The 21,150-nt window shown below is 49.0% G+C and overlaps 1 long non-coding RNA gene across 3 annotated transcripts in view; it reads left to right on the forward strand.

Moving 5' to 3' along the window:
- Positions 1–2,981: 2,981 nt before the first annotated feature.
- The window catches only part of Gm30093, an 80,971-nt gene continuing 62,802 nt past the window's right edge, over positions 2,982–21,150 (forward strand). For all 3 annotated transcript variants that reach the window (XR_386171.4, XR_003952626.1, XR_877327.3), the window contains exons 1-2: positions 2,982–3,066; positions 19,993–20,127. This is a non-coding gene — a long non-coding RNA (predicted gene, 30093). The remainder of the gene's footprint in view (positions 3,067–19,992; positions 20,128–21,150) is intronic.

Genomic DNA, 21,150 nt, shown 5'->3' on the forward strand with positions numbered 1-21,150 from the left:
CTAGGGGGGAAGGGCACGGGAGGCACTGACACTGGGCAGCACAGGTGCTTTAGCCCAGGCCTGCTCTCCAGGTGTAGCCCATGAGCAGTGAGGAAGCAGGAGCGGAGGCATGCGCCCTCGCCGTACCAGTATGGATGCTTCCAGAAGTGGATCTTTTTCTGGGTTCGATCCTGGCAGCTCGTCCTCTGGCTAGAGGAGCTGGAGATGGGCACCAGCTGAAGATGACTCGGCATTTACTAGACCCAGCTGGGTGGTGGGGAAAGAGGAGCCCAGCCTCAGAGCGTCTGAAGACCCAGAGCTGTGCAGTTTGGACGGGGAAAGAGGCCAGAAATTCCCTAGGAAGCCAGAGCAGGGGCGGCAGGGGCTCGATGCTTTTATGCTGAAGGCAAAGCAGAGAAGAGGACCTGGGGCCTGGCTTGAGAATGGATGGCTATGGAAGTCGGAGCTGTGATGGAGGTGGGGATGGGGGAAAGGGAGGGAGTCCTGAGAAGGCATTCTCCAGAAGTAAATGGGAGATGCTCTTCTCAACGCTGCCATTAATATTATTACTCAGAATATTCTTAGTGGGTAGCACATACCTGCAATCCCCACCCTTTGAGGCCAGGGTGAGAGGATTACTGTAAATTCCAGAGGAAAAGGAGAAGGAGGAGGAAGAGAAAGAGGAGGAGGAGGAGGAGGCATGGAAGTCGAAGAGGGTCCAGCTGAGAAAAGAATGAAGACCATTGGAGTTGGGGGGGGGGGGACCAGAAAGGGTGATGTGAGTGCTGTGAATATGATCAGACTATGTTAAGTACACACCTGAAAATATCATAATGAAACTCATCATTCTGTATAATTAATATATGCTAATGAGAAAAATGTTTGATTATTTACTTTTAATTATTTTAAACTTAAAAAAAAAAAAAGATCTTCCCAGAGAGCTACAACAAACAGTCAACTGGGGCGGAGACAAGTCAATTTTATATTTATTGATCATCTACTATCGATGACTCAGAAGATAAAGTCCCTCTCCTCAAAAGGATGGAGTTTAGAAGTGAAATTGTCCCATTGGGGAACAAATTGCAGACAGAGAGGCAAGAGAGGCCAAGGTAGCCTCAGTCCATGGCATAGCCCCAGGCCACGCAGTTGGGGGGGGTCTCGGCCCACAGAGAATCTCAGGCTGAGATTTGTATACATTTGAGAGGTCAGACTCAAGTGTCCACTAGCACCATGGTGGGGGAGGGGAACCAGCAAGTGGAAACCTGTGTCCCACATTCTCCACTGTCAGGCGGGGCTGAAGGCGGGGAGGGTTACCTCAGCTGCAAGCCTGGACAGCTGTCAGAGACTGAGTGTGTCTGTCACTGGCCGACTGTGGGAGCAACTGGGCATGTGTGTCTGCCTGATGCCTCCACACATCTTCTCACACCTTTATTAGCATCTGTGAGCTGTGACTCAACAGTAATAGCCCCTCACGTGGGCCTGCCACCTCTGTCTGCCTAAGATGCATAAAAAAATCTCTCCAGGGAGCAGAGCCCAGGCCTCCTCCTCCCATGCTACAGACATTCATGCTTGGTGAAGTGCTGTGCAGAGTCCAACCAGCGGTAGATGGAGCAGCCACTCCCATTTTGTAAGTGAGTGGAAGCAGCTGACCCTTGGGTGCCTAAACTGTAAACCATAGACCTAGAACTATGAGTTTTCCAGTTCTTTGAGATGGGATTTACTATGTAGCCCCGGCTGGCCTGGAACTCTTTATGTAGACCAAGCTGACCTTAAACTCCCATTGATCTCCTGCTTCTAGAGTATTGGGATTACAGGCAGCTGCTAGCCTACTATGCTCCGTTCAGCTTCTTCCTCTCCTTCCATCTCTCTGCTTGGAGCTGCAAAGCTGCCCAAACTGTGGTTCTGCGGCATAGCCCCATTCTTCTGTGCTCAGAATGTAGACTATAGACTAGGTCCCTTCACACCCAAATCCTGCACTCTGACTGCAGCCCAACCTCGAGGGCAGGGCTGAAATCCTGGCTTATGATGTCTGTTGCCTGAGTGCTCCAGGCTCCTGCCCACATCAAGCCTTGGTGTTCCCATAAATTTTTCCAGAGTGGGGGGCCCCTCCCGGCTTCATCTCAGAACCTTCCTTTTGGTTTGAGCTGCCAGGAGAGGCAGGATCAGTGTACAGAAAACTCAGTAATAACAGCAGCGCAGGCAGCGCGGCTGCTGTATAAAGACAGATTAAAACCTCCTCGGGTTGGGATAGGAAATAATTCAGCAGCTTGCCCACAGTGGGAGAGCCTGTGGCAGCAGGTGCTGATGGCTGACCGTGAGAGCCGCCGCTGGGGTTGGGAGTGTTCTGGCCTTGGGGCCTGCACCCTCCATCTTAATCCCACACCCAGAGCCACCTTCCTTTGTAGCCTGTCTTGAAGCCAAGGTTGACACATCCTGGTCCCCTAGGGAGCGGTGAAGGGGAGGCAGGCTGAGGACGGGTAGTCCCTATAGCTCCACACAGGTTCATTTACTCCTCAGCTGGACATTATTTTTCCCATTAGACTCTATAGTCTAAGTCTCCTCACCTAGACTATAAGCCCCAGGATGCTAAGGACCTGGTCATTTGTCCTCTACTGTATCTCCTGCATGCAAGAGGGGCTTACATGTTGAGTGAACGAATCCATAGATTAGAGTCCTGCCTCTTTCAGATCAGCCTCAATGACCTCGTAGGCCTCAATTCTCTGAGCTGTAAAATGGGTTTGGAATACCTCTGGAAGGGCGATCTCAGGCCAGTGGGGACTTGTATGTATCTGGTTAAATTTAAACTGGGTGTGATGCTACAACCCCGGCACTGGGATGGTGAAGGCAAGTTCAAAGTCACCCCTTGCAATATAGAGAATTCGAAGCCAGCCTGAGCTACATGAGACCTTGTCTCAAAAAAAAAAAAAAAAAAAAAAAAAAAAAAAAAAAAAAGGAAAAATAAAAAAGGATTCGCTAAACCGATTATTTTTCTTTCAGAAAATAGAAACCATGTCTGGCTCCCGAGTTACCATCAGGGGGCGCCCTTGTGCAAGGCGCTGGGCACGCAAAGCCTTCGAAGGCTCCAGGGTGAGTTCGGCCGTGGCCGCCCCCTCTCCCCGCCTCCACCTTTGGGGGTTACCTTCTTTCCCCTCCGTCCGGTTCACACGCCCACCCCCACTCCAGCCCCCGTTCCTGCTCCAAGGACTGTCTCTGCAGCCCAGCGCCCCTCCATCCCCCACCCAGCCTAGACTCCTTCCACCCACGCAGCCCCATATGCTGGGAAGAGCCTCCCACTCCCCATCTGTCAAGTCGCTTCCTTACCCCCATTCCCCCGCTCCACCGCAATCCCCTCCTCCGGGAAGCCCTTCCTGATTGACAGAGCAGGGAGTCAACCTTGCGGGATATCCGGCCCCTGCCCCACTGCAGAGGGTTGTGTTGGACGAGGGATGAACTCAACCTTTGAGCCTGGGGTTGGGGACAAATGCGCGAACTCTGTGAGCTTCGGGTCGTGGAAAACCTTGCCAAGGCTCAGCAGCCAAGCTGGGAGGGAGCAACCCCCCACCCCCCAAACACACACACTTTTGTCCGGCTTCAGAGGCAGGAGAATGGGGCGCCCCCCCACCCCCGCAGGTGCGGGATTGTGGGAGGGACGGGGACGCAGGGCCTGGGGAGCCGGGTGCGGAGGAACACGGTCTGTTTTTCTCGCCTGAAGGACTGGTTTCATTTCGCAGATTGATTATTGCTGCATGTGTGGATGTGTGCGCGCGCTGGGCGTTGTTAGCTTTTTCTTAAATGTACCTTGCTTGTCTAATGAATGTTTGATTGCACCTACATCCGGAGGCTGTTTTAATGAAAGGTGAAGGCTCCTAGAGGAAAATAAATAAATAAAAGATTGTTCCCCATCCCTCTGCACCTCCTTCTTCCAACAACACTCCGTCCCCAGCTGTCTTCCGAAGCCTGTGCCTCGCAGACGAATTCTGATCCTGTTTGAATGTTCTTGTGTAAAGGATGCTTTTCTCCCGGGGAAATCAGCCCCTTCCATCGGTCAATCTCCCGGCTTTTATTAAGGGCGCGAAGGGAGATGAATGAATGAGGGCTGAGGCGGGAGGAGAGGAGCCCTTCGCTCCGCCTTCACTGTGGACTGCAACTTTGCTCACTTGTTGACTGGTGGGTTCTGTATCAGGCTTTGCCTAAGTCGGGTTCGATGCATCAGAAAGAAGGTGATTAGCAACCCACAGCTGCATTCTGACTAGGAGTCTGCCTAATTTGAGAAAGGCTCAGTTTCCTTACCCGTAAAATGGAGAGCATCATATTCATGTCCGGTGTTTGGGTGTTAGTGCATTATGTAAAGTTCAATTAAGTGCAAAGTAAGTGCTCAGCGGAAGCGGCTCTAAGTATCTAGGGAACAGACCCCCGAGATTGGCAGAGAGGGTGTGAGCTTGCCTTAAGAGATAGAATGCCTGCTGCTCTGTTGGGCTTATCAGTCTGAGGTCATTACCAAGGCCTGTGTGCCAGGCTCTGTTCTTCCCTCTGGATTCAGCTGTGAGAGCAGAAATGGCCCCTGCACTCCTGTGTATGACCTGCCACAGAGCCTTAAGGGCCAAGACAAAACAAGAACGGCAACATCAGGCCATAGAGAAGAGTACCCCAGCACCCATGGCTTCTCAGACTGCAATTTCATCAGGTCAAGATGAGACGTGTCTGGGCATTTGTCTACTAGAGGACGCGGAGGTTAAGGGAGTGAAGTCATGGCTGACTGTAGAAGTCTCCCACGGCGGTGCTTAGAGAAGCAGTCCTGGAACGAGTGTGACGGCGCATGCATTTAATCCCAGCACTGAAGACAGAGGCAGGCAGATCTCTGAGTTGGAAGCTAGCCTGGCCTACCTAGCAAGCTCACGAGCTGCCAAGTCTCATGCTCCAGCCCTCAAAACAAGAATGAAAAGAACAAACAAACAGTAATCCCGAGTTCAAATCCTGAGTTTCCTATTTTCTGTCTTTGTGACCAGATCTAGTTATTTCGCCTTTTTGTAGCTTACTTTCCTCTCCTGGTACATGGTTATATTCACAATGAAAGGCTAATCCCAACACTCCCGTCATTGGGTTTATGTGGAAGTGAATGAGGTTAACATTCGGTATTGATACTCATTGGTATGAGAAGATCAGATCCATGGGGCAGGGATGAAATCATGAAGTCCCTCACACTCCTTGGCAAAGGGTCTAGACCAACCTAAGCACAGCGGAGGATGGGGGAGCCCTCAGATCTGCGTCCTCCTTGATGTCATTTCTGGTTCCTCATTTTACACCTAACGTGCAGCTCGGTGGCAGCCATTGTCAGCGCCACTGTCAGAACTCAAAGAGCATCCTACCACCTCTCACCACTTCCACAGGCAGCGCCCTGGCCTGTGCTGTCACCATCTCTCTCCTGCACTGCTACAATGGCTTCCTGGCCCATATTCCCTGCTGTTTACTCCCCACTCTGAAGGTAGATGGTGTCACTGCCACCCAGTGACCTTACCTCTCACTGGGCTGCAAAGCCAGAATTTTCATGGTGATTGGCAGACGCTGTGAGGTGAGGCCTGTTGCCAAATCTACTCCTCTCCTCTTAAAAAAAAAAATTACAACTATTTATTTATTCAATGAGCTCATATATAACAAGCATGCTATGATATATATGTAGGGGTCAGAGAGCAACTTTATGGGGGTTGGTTTGCTCCTTTAACCCTGTGATTCCTGGGGATCAAATTCAATCTTGGTGACCAACGTCTTCAGCTGCTGATTTGTCTCACTGGCTTTCCCCCTTGGTTTTGGCCTTTTTCTGTAGCTCAGGCTGGCCTAGACTATGTAGCCCGAGCTGGCCTAGAACTGGATGGTAATCCTGTATCCTCCCCCACCTCTTCTCTCATTCCTCCAGCCCTGCTGGTGTCTGTGCCCTTTACAAGCTTAAGTGTGAGCTTGTGAGGAAGTTCCTGCTCAGGATTTGCACTGGATATTCTATCTGCCTGGTCCAGATGCAGGTGTCAGCAATACCAGGTCTCCCCATCACCCATTCAGGCATAGGCGCAGTGAGGTCAACCTCATAGAGCAAGCCTACCTCCTGCCCGAGCGCTCGCACTTGTCACTAGGAAACACTAAGGAACACTCCAAGCTTACTTGACTACTTACCACAGGACCCTCACCACCTCCTCGGACTGCAAGCTGCAGGAAGACAATGCCTTTGTTTGTTATATTGTTACATCCTTGTATCCAGGCAGTGCCTAGCACACTGTAACCTCTCAGTAGCGATTTGTTGAATGAGTGGGTTGAATTCATATGTGCCCAAGAAACACAAGTGGTACAGTGTAGAGAATGGGCGGGGCCATCTTGAAGGCAGGGAGAGAGAGATCTTGATGAGCATACCTACTGGGTGATGGGAGGGCGGTGTGTGTGCTCAACTCACATCCACCAAAGAGAGATTTCTGGAGAGGGTGGGCTTCCTGAGAAGTGCTTCAGTCCCACCTGCATGGTTGGGAACCACTTAGCCGTGGAAGAAAGGACAAGGTGAAGGGTGGTGGGCATGACTGTTGCTTGTTTCCGGTGTCTTGGTGGTTGGTGGTGCCAATTACTGAGTTGGGAAGGGGAATGGGCTAGGATGACTGTTACTGATCTCAGCATCTCTCAGCCTTTGTTGCTTCATCTTCAGAGTGGGGAGGTTGCATCCCGCCACTGTCTGGGGGTGATTATGAACACACACACACACACACACACACAGACAGACACACACACACACACACACACACACAGACACACAGACACACAGAAAGAGAGAGAGAGAGAGAGAGAGAGAGAGAGAGAGAGAGAGATGAAAGAAATGGCAGGCCTTTGTGGGGGTACCAAGTGAGTTCCACTGTTGCTGGTCTGGGGAGATCTGGCCAGTAGGTGAAATAGTGACCCGAGATGCAATCTGATAAAAGGCTGGCCTGGAAGGAAGCAAACGCCCAGAAAATTGATGGTCCATATGCGTAGGAGACAGTCAGGAAAGGGAGAGAACAATATGGTATGAGGTGTAACGGGCTGTGCGGAGGCAGGACCCAGGGCAAAGGTTGAGGTTTAGTCATAGGTTCTCAAGAGGAGACACCACAGGGTAGCTTGAATCTAGGTATGGGTGGGGGCGAGGTACAGACATAAAGTGATACTGCCACAGACATCCTTCCCTACCTCCACCTATCACACGAGAGAGACACGTGGTGAGGCAGAGGAAGGAGAAGACAAATCCGGGTGACTGGACACGAAGCCTCAGAGCACAGCCGCTGACTGTCTTCCTCGCCACATCCACGTCAGCCCCTAGGTTTGCTTATGTGGGGGAGGGGAAGTAATAAATTCACTGTTTGATGGTTTTTATTTACTCAATTATTTTTGTAGTTCTAGGATTCAAACTCAGGACTTTGCGCATGCCCGGCAAGTACTCTGCCACTAAGCTACACCCCAGGCTGTAATTTTCAGTTTTTCAGGTATCTCTGAAGTGTTGGGCAGTGGACTCTGAATATTCAGGGTTAGCCCCGTCCTGAAAGGTCAGGCTCTGAGGAGCAGAACCACCACTGGGCAAGCTATTACCAGGCAGCTCACTTTGCAGGGAGGGGCTTTCCAGTGTCAGTGTTGCCTGTAAGTAAAAGGTGGGCTTGAGGTTTACAGAGGCCTGGCTTGTAACCACAGACTTCAGACAGGATTGGAGAGTTCGATCTGAGGTGTGGGAGTTTCAGAGAACCGACACATAGTCTTGGACCCCTGGAGATGTCACCAGAGTGAAGTGAGGTTCCTGAAAGTAAAATGGCTTTTAGAGGAGCCAGCTGGTGGGCACGGCTTTGCTTATCCCTTCTTCCACGAGTTCATTTTATATCAATTCAGTTTCCAGAGTTTCAACACAGTATGGTAGATACAGCCGCCATGTGCCTACCCGGCACTGCTGAGCTGTAAGAACTAAGCAGGCAAAACTCCTGCTTCCATGAGCTTTGTTCTCTGGTGTGTATGTGGGTGTGTAGGTGTGTGTGTGGGTGTGTGTGTGGGCTCTCGCACTCGCACATGCACTTGTACATGTGTGTGTGATAAATAATAAATACTAAGACAGAAAAGCAGAGAGTGATACAAGTTGACATTTCAAACAAGGCAATAGGGTACAACTTCAGTGGCAGGAGATGAGAAAGACATGCAAGGGTCAGAGTATGCAAGGCTTTTCTGGGGGCAAGTGTATATTTACCAGATATTGTTATGCCCACCCATAATCTTGGCTTTCAGGAGGCTGAGACCAGCCTCCACTACATAGTGAAACCTTGTCTCAAAAGCCCAAATAAGGCTAATGAGGTAGCTACATAGCTAACCTAGCATGCACCAGGCCTTGGTCTGGGTTCCCAGAACAACATAAATCTGGCTTGGTGGCAAATGCCTGTAGTCTTAGCACCTTAGAGGAGGAGGCAGGTGGATTATAAATTCAAACTTATCCCTTACTACCTATGAGTTCCAGGCTAGCCTGGGTTACAAGAAACCCTGTTTCAATGTATATATTTTATAGAGATATATTTATAGCTTGGCATGCTGGATTGTGCCTATAAGGGAGGCTGAGGCAAGAGCCAGAAATTTGAGGCCAACCTTGACTACATTGCAAGTTCAAAGCCAGCCAGGGGGAGACCCTGTCAAAACATAAAGAAACATGTATTTGTACTTATAAAATAGGCATTTGCATTGCTGAAGAAGGCCAGTGGGATGTTTTGCGTTGTGCACTTGGTCTTGTTTTTGAGCATAGAATATGTTTAGCTGTTCTTTGGGTTCAGACCCTGTGCAAGAGAAATGCACACAGGGATGTGCACTGTGGGGACCTGGGCTCGAGGTCCAGAATCAGACTTTGTTGGCTGATTTAGAACTAGAACATCTTTCAGGAGTGTCTAGAGCTGGGCTGCTGGTCACTCTTCTATGTCATGCATCAGCTGTGGATATAGAGATCCTGGATGAGGTCATGTTCTAAGTCTGATGTGATTTTGACTTCGGGGAGTCCAGAGGGGGCTGTCTGCCAATGGTACTGCAACACCTGGGGCACCAGGCCTGAACAGGGGGCTGAGCCAGGTCATTTTGTCCACCTATGTATTTAGAATCAGGACACTCCCACACTGTCGCTTTATAGAGGATTTTAAAAAACAACAACAAAAATATAAGTGCTGTAATCTTATTTGTGTAAGACTCTTTAAAGTCACTCTGATTTCCATGTGTGAAAGGTACAGGCTGGGGTAGGAAAGCAAGGTGAAAAAGAAATTGGGGGGGTGATGAGACATCTGGAAGTCCCAGAAGACCCTGGGAAGCAGGAGAAACAGGCTTAATGGGGCTCAGCTGGGCTCCGGCTGTGTGCCTTGCACTCATCTCCTGAGAGAATGTCTAACACAGGTAAGAACTCCACAAGGTCACCGTATCCTAAGCCGTTAGAATGGACAGAGTAGATGGTTGATGGTGTGGGTCCTCAGGTCAGTTCCTTTATCTTACCCAAAGCTGGAGAATGGGGAGGGATGCTGTGACACTTGGCTTCTGAACATGACGTGGCCTTTACACTCATAAGCCCACAGATGTGGTTCCTTCCACAAGGCGGAGCCAACAAAATCATTCAACAGCCAGGCAGATAGCACCAACTGGACTCAATGGGGAAGAGATAGATAGAGAGAGAGAGAGAGAGAGAGAGAGAGAGAGAGAGAGAGAGAGGAAAGAGAGAGGAGAGAGATATGAAATGGGTAGGGGATTTGTTGGGAGTTGTTTCAGGGGAACAGGGGCTATAGTTGGATGATCAAGCTACATTATATAAGTATATAAAATTATCAAAGAGCCGGGCGATGGTGGCGCACGCCTTTAATCCCAGCACTTGGGAGGCAGAGGCAGGCGGATTTCTGAGTTCGAGGCCAGCCTGGTCTACAAAGTTGAGTTCCAGGACAGCCAGGGCTACAGAGAGAAACCCTGTCTAGAAAAACAAAACAAAAAAGCAAACAAACAAAAAAAAAAGTCAAAGAATTTTAAGATTTTTAAAAATCTAGCTCTTTATTTTATTTTATGTCTATGGGTATTATGTATGTCTCTAGACCCAATTTTTTAAATTATAAAAGCAAATACTTTATATCCTCTCCCCTTTTTAGAGATTTGTTGTTGTTCTTTGTTTTGTTTGTTTTCTGTACATTGTTGCTGTGTCTGTGAGAGGGTGTCAGATCCCTTGGAACTGAAGTTACAGACAGAGTTGTGAGCTGCCATATGGATGCTGGGAATTGAACTCAGACCCTCTAGAAGAGCAGCCAGTGTTCTTAACCACAAAGCCATCTCTCCAACCTCATATACTCTCCCCTTTTAAAGTCAGCGTTAGTGCTGGAGAGATGGCTCAGTGGTTAAGAGCACTGATTGCTCTTCCAGAGGTTCTGAGGTCAATTCCCAACAACCATATGGTGGCTTACAACCATTTGTAATGGGATCCAATGCCCTCTTCTGGTGTGTCTGAAGACAGCTACGGTGTACTCATACACATAAAATAAATAAAATAAATCTTAAAAAACAAACAAACAGCTGCTCTTCCTGAGGACCTGAGTTCAGTTTCCAGCACCACATCAGACTACTCACAACCACTAATAATTCTAGCCCCAAGACATTAGGCTCCCTCTTCTGGACTTGGAGAGCACCTGTACACATGTGGCTTACACACATATATACACACAGGCACACATGAGCACATACATACACACACAAGTACATACACACAGATGGATAAATGGATGGATGGATGGATAGATAGATAGATAGATAGATAGATAGATAGATAGATAGATAGAGTCTACTATGGTGCCACATAGCCTTAATTCTAGTACCTAGAGGGCGGAAGCAGACAGATCTCTGTGAGCTCCAGCCAGGGCTATATAGTAAGACCCTGTCTCAAAACAAACAAACTAACCAACAAGCAAATAAAAATAAATGAATGATAAAAATAAATATGTAAAAAATAAAAATATAAAGATGAGTGGTGTATACCTTTAATCTAACATTTGGGAGGTATAGAGAGTTCCAGGATAGCAAAGGCTACAGAAAGAGACTTGGTCTCAAGAATGAAAAGTAGGAAGGAAGGAAGAAAGGAAGGAAGGGAGGAGGGAAGGAAGGAAGGAAGGAAGGAAGGAAGGAAGGAAGGAAGGAAGGAAGGAAGAATGGAAGGAAGAATGGAAGGAAGAATGGAAGGAAGAATGGAAGGAAGGGAGGGAAGGAGGGAGGAAGGGAGAAAATCAAGAGAGCCAGGATCTTGCCAGGTAGCAGGCTAGGCTGGTCTGAATTCAGCCTCCTGACTGCTGGAATTTCAGACATGGACCACCATGCCTAGCCTCATTTACCCTGCCTTAGATGAAGGAGGGATGTTTGCATTGGCAGAGGCTGTCTTCCAGACCTTGACCCAGCTCTCACCACAGCTCTGGGCTTACAGTGGGTATCCAGAACCTGTTTTACTAAAGAAGAGGGCCCCAAGGACAAACCAGGAAGAAGAGAGATTGAGGCATCTCGGTCTCTTGCCTCGAGTGGACCTGCTCTTTAGGAAGGCACTGGAAAGATGGGGGTGAGAGGTTTTCTTGGGCAGCCTCTGGGTTATCCGAGTGCCTCTGCTTTTAGCTTCTACTCAGATGTATGATGCATAGGTGCTGGCTGGCTGGCCCAGGTAACTTTTCCTCTGTCTTGTCAAATAGATGATCCAGCTGCTTGCCGTCATAGTCACATTTCTACTTCTGTGACCAAACACCATGATGAGAGCAGCTTATAAAGGAAAGTGTTTGACTTGAAGCTTACAGTCTTAGAGGACTGGAGTCCATGACGGCAGAGCGAAGACATGGTGGAGGGAACGGCTGACCGCTCATGTCTTGATCCTCAAGTAGGAGGCAGAGAAAGAGACACTGGGAATTACAGAACTATTTTGAAACCTCAAAGCCCACCCTACAGACTCACCTCCTCCAACAAGGCCACACACACCCTAATCATTCTCAAGTAGTTCCACCAACTGGGAATCAGACATTCAAACTCGTGAGCCTTTGGAGGCCATTCTCATTCAAACCACTACATTCCACTCTGCAAACCTCCCCTCATAGGTTCCTGGCCATATCATAATGCAAAATGCACTTAGTCCAACTTCAAAAGTCTCCCATAGTCTTACAATCTCAACATATTTAAAAGTCCAAAGTCTTTTCTGAGACTCAAGGCAATCTCTTAATTATAATCCCCTATAAAATCAAAAAGCAAATTACAGTCTCCCAATATACAATGGTACACAGTTATACATTACCATCCCAAAAGGGAGGGAAAGAGGCAGAGTGAGGAAATACTGGCCCATAGCAAGATCAAAACCCATCAGGCAAACTCCAAATCATATTGCTCTACTCTGACGATAAAGGGCTTAGATGGCTCTGCCCTTCTGGACTTGCTGACTCCAGCATAGTTCTCTCTCCAGGGCTCATTCCACTCCCTGTGTGTAGCGCTCCTTGGCAGATATCTCATGACTATGACATCTCCGATATCCTAGAGTCTCAGTGAAATCTAGGCTTCACTTTCGTGGTTTCACAATACAGCATCCTAGGGCCTGCATGCAGGGGCTCCCTTGCCACACAGCTGGCTTCAGAAGTTCTCCATAACCATGGAGGGAGATTCTATAACCTCTTTACTCATGTAGCCTTTGTGTCCTTCTTCCTTCCTTCGTTCCTTCCCTCCTTCCTTTCTCTCCCCCCCTCTCCCTCCCTCTCTCTCTCTCTCTCTCTCTCTCCCTCTCTCTCTCTCTCTCTCTCTCTCTCTCTCTTTCTTTCTTTCTTTCTTTCTTTCTTTTTCGAGACAGTGTTTCTCTGAGTAGAACCTGGCTGTCCTGGAACTCACTCAGTAGCCCAGGCTGGCCTTGAACTCAGAAATCCGCCTGCCTCTGCCTCCCAAGTGCTGGGATTAAAAGCATGCGCCACCACTGCCCAGCTCCTTTGTCTTTCAAACCAGAACCTCCTGGCAGATGCTGCCCAGTTCAGTTGCCCGCTTGGGTTGGAACCTGTGCCCCCAACCTCAACCTTGAATCACCTTTGCAGCCACTCTCTTTGTTGCTACCTTTTAGGAGCCAACAAAATTTCTCAGGCCTTTCATTTTTATAAGTTGGTGGCTTGGTTGGGTGGGGTCTTACCCCAGGGCAGCTTTCCTGTCATTCCATTTCTGAGTAGCTTTCCTTTAATCTTCTCACCTCTTTCAGCACAGACCTTGGTCTCAACATTACATTAAATTTCCTGGTGCTTTTTTCCCCCTCCAGACTGTACACTTTGTATTTCTTTTAGCCCCACCTGCACTTTTTCATTGTATTCCCCCCCCCCAGAAGAGTGATTACAAATAGCCACACAAGAGAGTCAATATTAGGCTGTCTTGAAGTCTCCTCGGTCAAGAACATTAATCCAATACCTTTTAATTTAGCTTCAGGCAGATTCTTAGGCCGAGAGCAGAAAGCTGCTGCATCCTTTGCCAAAACATCACAAGAATGGTCTCCAGCCCAATTGCTAATATTGCCCCCCCAACCCCCGACACATCTGAGCTGGACCTCCATAGTCCATTTTGCTGTCAACGCTGCTGCTGTTCAGGCTTGTACTAGAATGGCCTACTGAGCCTCCGTCACAGTATTCAATTGCTTTTCTAATCCAAAGTCCCCAAATCTTCCAGATTCCTCCAAAATCCAGCATGGTCAGGCCTGTCACCTTGGTACCAATTTCTGTCTCTGTTACTCCTTGAGTCTGGCCAAAGTCCAGCCTCTTTTGGGGGAGCAAATCATAGAGACGGGAAGAAGAGAAGGATTCCAAAAATGACCAGTGAGGCTTTTGCAAGGCCTCAGGCTACCAGCCGGAGATGCTCAACCAAGGATGGCCACATCAATCCGGCCATTTCCAACCAGTCTGAACCCTGGCTGCCCCTCCTACCAGGAAGTTGTCAACAGTGAAGAGGGAGAATTTCTCTATCAAGTGTGACCTGGGGTTGGTGATGAATACCAGAGATGGTCGGATCAGCTAGAATAACATGTCACACGGTGGGCTGCGTGCAGGAATGCTGGATTGGGTAACTTGCAAATTGAAAGGCTGCTTCATACTATAATGGTTAAAGAAAAAGAGAATTATCTCATGCCTTTCTTTTCGTCGATCAAGGTGTCAGCGTATGCTAATTACCTGGCAGAGGCTTCAACGAGAAGAGGGAAGAACAACTATTATATTTCGGAGGGAAGATTTATCTCCTGTTGTTGGCGCCAGTTGGAGGAGGAGGTGGGGTGGTGGGGGGGGGGGTCAGGGAGGCAAAGTGAGAACTGTTGCTTGACTTGAATGGAATTGAAAATGGCTTTAAACCGAGCTTCCTCTCCTAAGATTAGAAATAATAAGCCTTGTTGAGAGAGGCTTTGCACGGTGTCGTGGGCCAGGGAAGGACGCAGCATGGGCAGAAACCTAAGCGCCCAAGGATTGTGGGGAGGGCTTAGGTGGTAGCCAACCTAGAGGTGGGTAAGGGCTCCTCTGCCAATCCAGTGGTTTTACTAAGGGGCTATGTGGGGTGGGGGTAAGGAGCACCGGCTAAGGGCCTGGGAGTTCTGGCTGTGGCATCCTCCCTCCCTTTCTTCTGGCTGTGATTTGTATCACATGACACAATCTTCTAGATCCTCAGTTTCCTCGCCTAGGGGAAGGTCTCTAATCCCTCCTTTCTGTGGTTACTATCAGAGCTGAGTAGGATTCTGTAAAAGAAAGGCTCTGGGCAGCTCAACTAACAATAGCACCTATGGTTATAGTTATTCAGCACAGATTTTTTTTTTTTTTTTTTTTTTTTTTAGCACTGGAGTCCAGCAAGCAAAAGGGAATAGGACTCTGAGCGTTGCCTGTAAGGGAATCACCATAAATGGAAGCCTTGCGTGTCCTTTGCTCCCAGCCCCTCAGGGTCCTAGAACATGGAGAAAGGAACACAGAAACAGGCAGAGGCCCCTAAGCCTTACACGAGCCGTGTTTATACCTGTTCTGATAATAACAGCATTGACCCTGAATTGATGCTTGATACGCATGAACTCAATGTGGAGCCTGTCTCCGGAATTGATGGGAGCCAAAAGTCACCCCAGAAAGGGACTTGAAGGAGTCAAGCTACTATTGCTCCTGCTGAGCAGGGGATTGCCTTTGAGAGGGGCTGGTCAGGGACCGAGATTTGGTGGCCAACATTGGCTGATTGGCACATCCCAGGGGGTCCTCTTTTCAGGAAGCCCCCATGAAGTGGTAAGCTGACTGCCATACATCGACCCATCTGCCTATGCTAAATCCTAACTCTCTCAAGCTTTTCTTTTCAGGATCAGCAAGGTAGGAAATCAGTGAGCTAGAGAGAGGCAGCCTAGTCTGGGAGCAAGTGTCCAGATTGTAACGGCAGAGATCTGAATTCAAATCTTAGCCTTCAGAAACACTTATCAACTGTGTGAACTTGGTTGCACTGTGAGACTCAAGGCACCCGGCATACAGTAGTGTGGATCGAGTAGACATTGCTAAGTGGTAGCAGTACTTTCTAAACCTTAGTCATCTTTTCCAGCTGGACTCTGAGTCTAACCTGCCCTTTGTCCGGAGGTAAAATTAACTACTATATGAACAGATGTGCAAGGAGCAGGGTGCTACCAGGTGGGCTGGGTAGCAGGCAGAGGCTTTGAGCAGGTAATGGTTGTCAGAGACCAGCAAATCACAGGTGTCTTGGGAACAGAGAGTTACACTTAGACACCAAAGCACAAATACGAAGCCCGAGACGCTTTGCCGATGCTGAGCTGTTTTGATCGTTCCCGGATGTGACACATATCATCACATGAGAGAGGTGAGCCTCTTACACTGAAACTCCTTAATTGACAGACAGCTGGTGGTTCCTGAACGAGCGGCAGTGGACTTGACGGGACTGGCCCCAGAGCAGCCCCCTCACATACCATGTCCCCTGTGGCCCCTGGCAAGAATTCATCAACCCAGGCACACACAGTGGCTCTGTGTATTGGGCGCAAGAAGCTCACTACTCCAGACACCCTCAGGTCCAGCCTCCATCTTTCCAGGCCCTCTTTTGCCTTGTTCCTGGAACCCAGGCTGTGCGCCAGTCTAATTGAGCTTCTTGACTTTGCCAAATGCACCAGGCTCTGTCTGGCCTGCAGGCCTTTGCATATGCTGTCCTCTCTGCCTTGGATTTTTCTCCTTCCCTCCCTCCCATCCACCTGGCCAGCAATGACAATTGCTACTTAATCACAAAAATAATAGCAGCTTACCTTTATTGAGCACTTACTCTGAGCTAAGTGCTTCTCAAATGTTTTCTTATTTAAGCCTTACAACTTCCAAGGTTAAAAAAAAAAATAAAAAAACCTATGACAATCGACACATCACGATTTCCACTGTTGAGCATGGCGCTATTCTAAGTGCTCTGCGTGAATTAACTCAGTCCCACAGGGAAAGTTACCATCATTATTTCGACTTCACACGTAAGAAAACTGAGTCACAAAGAAGCCCAGGAACGTGTCCCAAGTCATGAGCTCAAAGCCGCAGGGTGCACACTGCAGCCTGATCCCAGAGCTGAGGTTTGCACTGCCATCCCATCAGCCAATAGAGTCACCTCCTTCCTCAGCACGGGGCCTGAAATGCCTGCCATCAGGGACCAGCACTGCAGCTTCAGATCCTAGCACAGCACCTGGCCTACATCTGGGCTCCACTATGCTGAAAGCCTGTCTGAACCGATCAGGAGTGCGCTCTCTCTCTCGGTTTCCCCTTTCAATCACGGGACTGGGAAATGAAATATTGCAATCGCACAAAATCTCGGCTCTCGTTTTTGCATAGATCTGAGTTTTGTTGTTATTTTGGGACAAGATCTCACTATGTATCTCTGGCTAGCCTGAAGTTTTATCTTCCAAGTTATGGGATTATAGTCTTGTATCACCCACCATACATGGCTTTTGGTTGTTTTTTTTTTTTTTTTTTTTTTTTTTTTTTGGTGTGGGTTTTTGTTGTTGTCTTTCAGATGCATTCATCTGAATTGGTATAGAAAGTACAGATGGTAAAACTTTTGCAGAACGGGATCAGTCCTAGAGCAAACTGAGGCGGTTCCAAGTGTGCAGCAGCCACCTCCTGGTGCTCCTGGCCTTTGGAGATACGGGGCTGGGAGCAGAGCAGGAGCTGGGAGCCAGCTCTCTGTTATGGCAGGTCTGAACTTAGGCTTCCTGTGGGGACGAGGGTGTCACTACATTCACTTCCCACCCAACCTTGACCACATGTTCAAAAGGTCAAGTTAGTGAGAGGAGCTGGCAGAGTTGGCAGACTCTGGGCTCCTTCTACACACGGTTTCTGTGCTTTAAACCTCGAACTTTTGCTTCTTAAGCAAGCTCCTTTCTTCTCTGCTTTGCTTTTGTATTGTTTTCTTGAGACAGAGTCTTGCTATGTACCCTTGGTTGGCCCAGAACTCATCAAGTCACCCATACTTGCCCCTAACTTGCAGACATCCTCCTGTCTCTGCCTTCGGATTGCTGGGATTATGGGCATGAGCCACTGTGCCTGGCTTCAGCTCAATTGAACTCTCCCACTAGAGTTGGTTTTCCCACTGCCAAGTGTGGTGTTGTTGGCTAATGCCTGCCTGCTTTCCACAATGCACAAAAAGGAGCTGCCAAAGGAATGGGCAGCTCAAAGGCCAGTGAGGGCCTGGGGACTGAAAGGACTACCGTGCCCTCACTGTCTCTGGGAGAGATCTCTTTGGCAGGGCCATGACCCCTGCTGGCCTTTCCCCCATGGTTATAACCAGCACAAGCCTCAGCCTGCACTCACCCTGTGAACTGGCCCGGGCGCAATCAGGGGAGAATTTGGTCCTGACAACCCTCATCACTGCACCACTGACCCCACCCCGAGATGCTCATGCTCGCACAGCCTGCCCGCCCAGGCTGGGAGGTGTGAATTCCTTCCTTTCCTCACCAATAAAATGTAGATAATGATAATACCTTCCTCCCAGGCCTGCGGTGAAGATCAGATGAGAGAAGGCAGGGGAAAGTGACTTGCAGGCTATAAAAGACTCTGACAAATGCTCATTATTTCTTCCTATTCTTCTCCTGGAATTTATCAAACACTTTATGAGCCCTGGGGGTGTTCTCCTCCCCCCCCTTCTGTCTTGGATGGATTTCTCTGGCCCACAATTCTCCTGTCCTCCCTTGCAGTACCATAGGAAGGCAGGGTAGTACAGTGGTTAGGGAGTGACAGGCAGGCCTTCGTTTGAATCCCAGCTTGATGTCCTTCAAGGCATGACCCAGGGCAAGGAACCATTGTGAGATCCATTCCGTTTCCCCTGTATAAAATGGGTATAAAGCTTAAGCTTAAGCACGGGGTTGGTATGAGGACTGAGATTTGTGTCAAACTCTTAGTGCTGTGCCTGCAACAAGTTCAGGCGGCATCTGCCGTGCTGCGCTGTGATTTATTCTCTCTGGCAGGCGTGACTACCCTCTTTGAGTATTGTGACCAATGAAAATAGACCTTGGACACGATTTTCATGGGCTTCCTTGCCTCCACAGAAGGGGTAGATTCATTTATTCAGCAAATCCTTTCTGAGAATCTTCTTGGTGCTGGGTACTCTTGGAGCAATAGGAAGACTAAATTATAGTCCCTTGGACTGGGAGCTCCCATAATGCAGTAGCACAAATATTGACTAATTCACTCATTCATTCATTCATTCATTCAGTGCTCACTTCTCATCCATTTGTAGGGCCTGTAAAGCTCTGTCCTGGACTTTGGAAAAGAGAGCTGGGGATGGGGCAGGAAATGAGAGAAGATCTGGTTACGGTCCCTTGTTGGCCTTTCCATGACATACCCTCCCATTTCTGTCACTTGGCCTCAGTTTCCCCACTTGAGTGTTGAGAGGTCACTCAAGCTGATCCCGATCTCCTGGCCCACACCAATACTCCAGGTTTCTGAGCCAGGATGGACAAATGCCGAGTGACACCCCGTCCCTGCTCCCGGCCCACATGCTCACTTGGGTCTCGGGCATCGATCGGCTGGGAGCTCATTAGCGGCCGCACAGCCGTCGCCGCATGTCACAGGCTCTTAAAGTCTCCATTACTGAGGGACCTCACTCCTCTGTATTTTTAGCCTGCATCTGGAGGAGATAGCTGGCATCTCCTGCAGTTACACACATCAGGCTCAGTGCTTTCGACAGCTTCTCAGGCCTCTGGGCACCTGGATGGAGGTGGGGGCCCCAGATCCACTCCTGGAAAAAAAATAGTGGGAGGTGGGGAGCCAGGGGGTCCTTTCCCCACCCATAATTCCCCAACCTACTCCTATGGGACTGCCTTCCATGTATGACAGAGACGACCCTCACACTTCCAGGATCCTGACAGCTCTTTGGATGACATAGGGATGAGGGCAGGTGCTGTCAACTTATGGATAAAACCCAGGCCAGTCAGATGTCCCCAAGGATCAGCCACCATTTCTAGCTGAAGACAGGTAGAGCAAAGCTTGCAGAAGCCACCCAGCTTGTTATCATGTCTCACAGTCAGATCAGGACTCTGTCTGCCTGTGGGGAACAGAGCCTGCCTGAGTATCCACCCAGCCCATAAGGACAGTGTTTCCCAGACCCCAGAGCGCAAAAAAGGATGCTTTTTTTCAGGCAATGACTCTGAGATTAGTGGTCCCTGTGAGAGACAGCAGGAAGAGGCAGAGCATTGCTTGGTTGGGAGGTACCATGAGAAGGGAATCCCTTCTTTATTTGAGGAGGGAGCCAGTCCCCCAGCCTGAGATAGGAATAATGCTGTGACCATGTTGAAGCTGGACTTCAGAAAGAACACAGACTCTGTCAGCAACCAGATCTGCTCCCCTCCCCCCTCCCATTTGCCATGTAACCAACTTGCCGGCAAAATAACAGGATAATAGTATCAGACTGTTCTTCTGCCCAGCCCCAAAGTACCAGATAGGCTCCATGTGTTTCCTCATCAGCTTAGTGAAGGTGGGAGCTATGATGATTATTCTCATCTTACAGATGAAGGAGGTGGAGCCCTGAGAAGCCAAGAAGGTCACCCACGTTCACACAGCTGGAAAGCACCGCTTAGGGCAGAATTGCTATTCCGAGTGCCAGCACATCCCTTGCTGTACCAAAGCCAAGGAGAAGAGTGAGGTGAGTTACCCAGGCAGGCTGGCATTTTGCTGACAAAAGGGGAGAGCCAAGCATTGCCAGGAGTGTGGAGTTTCTGCCTGAGGCTGATGATCTACTTTCCTCTGGGGTTGTCCACTTCAACCAGGGGCTGGGCTAAAAGAGGGAGGGACTAGTGGGGATATGGTGGCTCTCTTTTTTAATCCCAGGACTCAGGAGGCAGAGGCAGGCAGATCTCTGAGTTCTAGGCCAGTCTGATCTACAGAGTGAGTTCTAAGATAGCCAGGGACTATACAGAGAAACCCTGTCTCAAAAGAAAAACAACAACAAAACAAAACAAAAACAAAAGAAAGCACAACACAACCGAACAAAAACAAAGAAAAATGTGGAGGGATGGGTGTCACATGACACCCATTGTGAGTGCCACCTGTCTGACAAAATGAGTACAACAGCTAACAGCGCTGGTATATTTTCCCAGGACCAAGTGTATTGGCGGTGTTGCTTTGTTTAATCCTCATGCCTCCGGTGAGGGCTGTTCTTAAGTGGATACGGGAATAAAGTTCAGAATGGCCAAGCGATCTCCCTAAAGCAGCACAGCTAATAAGGATCAAAGCTGGGATTTGAACTGTAATCTGCCTGCCTTTTGGGTGTCAGTGCTAGAGGCTTGTTGGAGAAATAGGGACTTTGGAGGCCCTAAGCTAGACCAGAAGCTGGACGGTGGGGTGGGGAGGATACATACTTTCAGGAAGCACTTAGCATTTCCCCACTATCACAGTGAGGCTTACAGCTTCCTGATATTCAGGTTTGGGGACTGCCTGGTGCCTTTCCTCTCCATCCATCAAAGCTCTCAGACCCCACGCCCTTTCCTGCTTCCCCTCCCCCAGTGCCCTAGAGCTTCTGCACAGAATGTCTCCTCAGGAAGAGGGGGAAGCTTGCTATACCTTTGTGCATCTGGGGGGCCAAGAACAGCAATGTGGGGGGAGGGCGGGGGGCGGAACTAGGGGAAATGGAACCATGCAGTAAAAACTAGGAATTTCTGAGCCCTGG

This window comes from Mus musculus, chromosome 18, assembly GCF_000001635.26.
Source record: "Mus musculus strain C57BL/6J chromosome 18, GRCm38.p6 C57BL/6J".
NCBI classification, from domain to species: domain Eukaryota; kingdom Metazoa; phylum Chordata; class Mammalia; order Rodentia; family Muridae; genus Mus; species Mus musculus.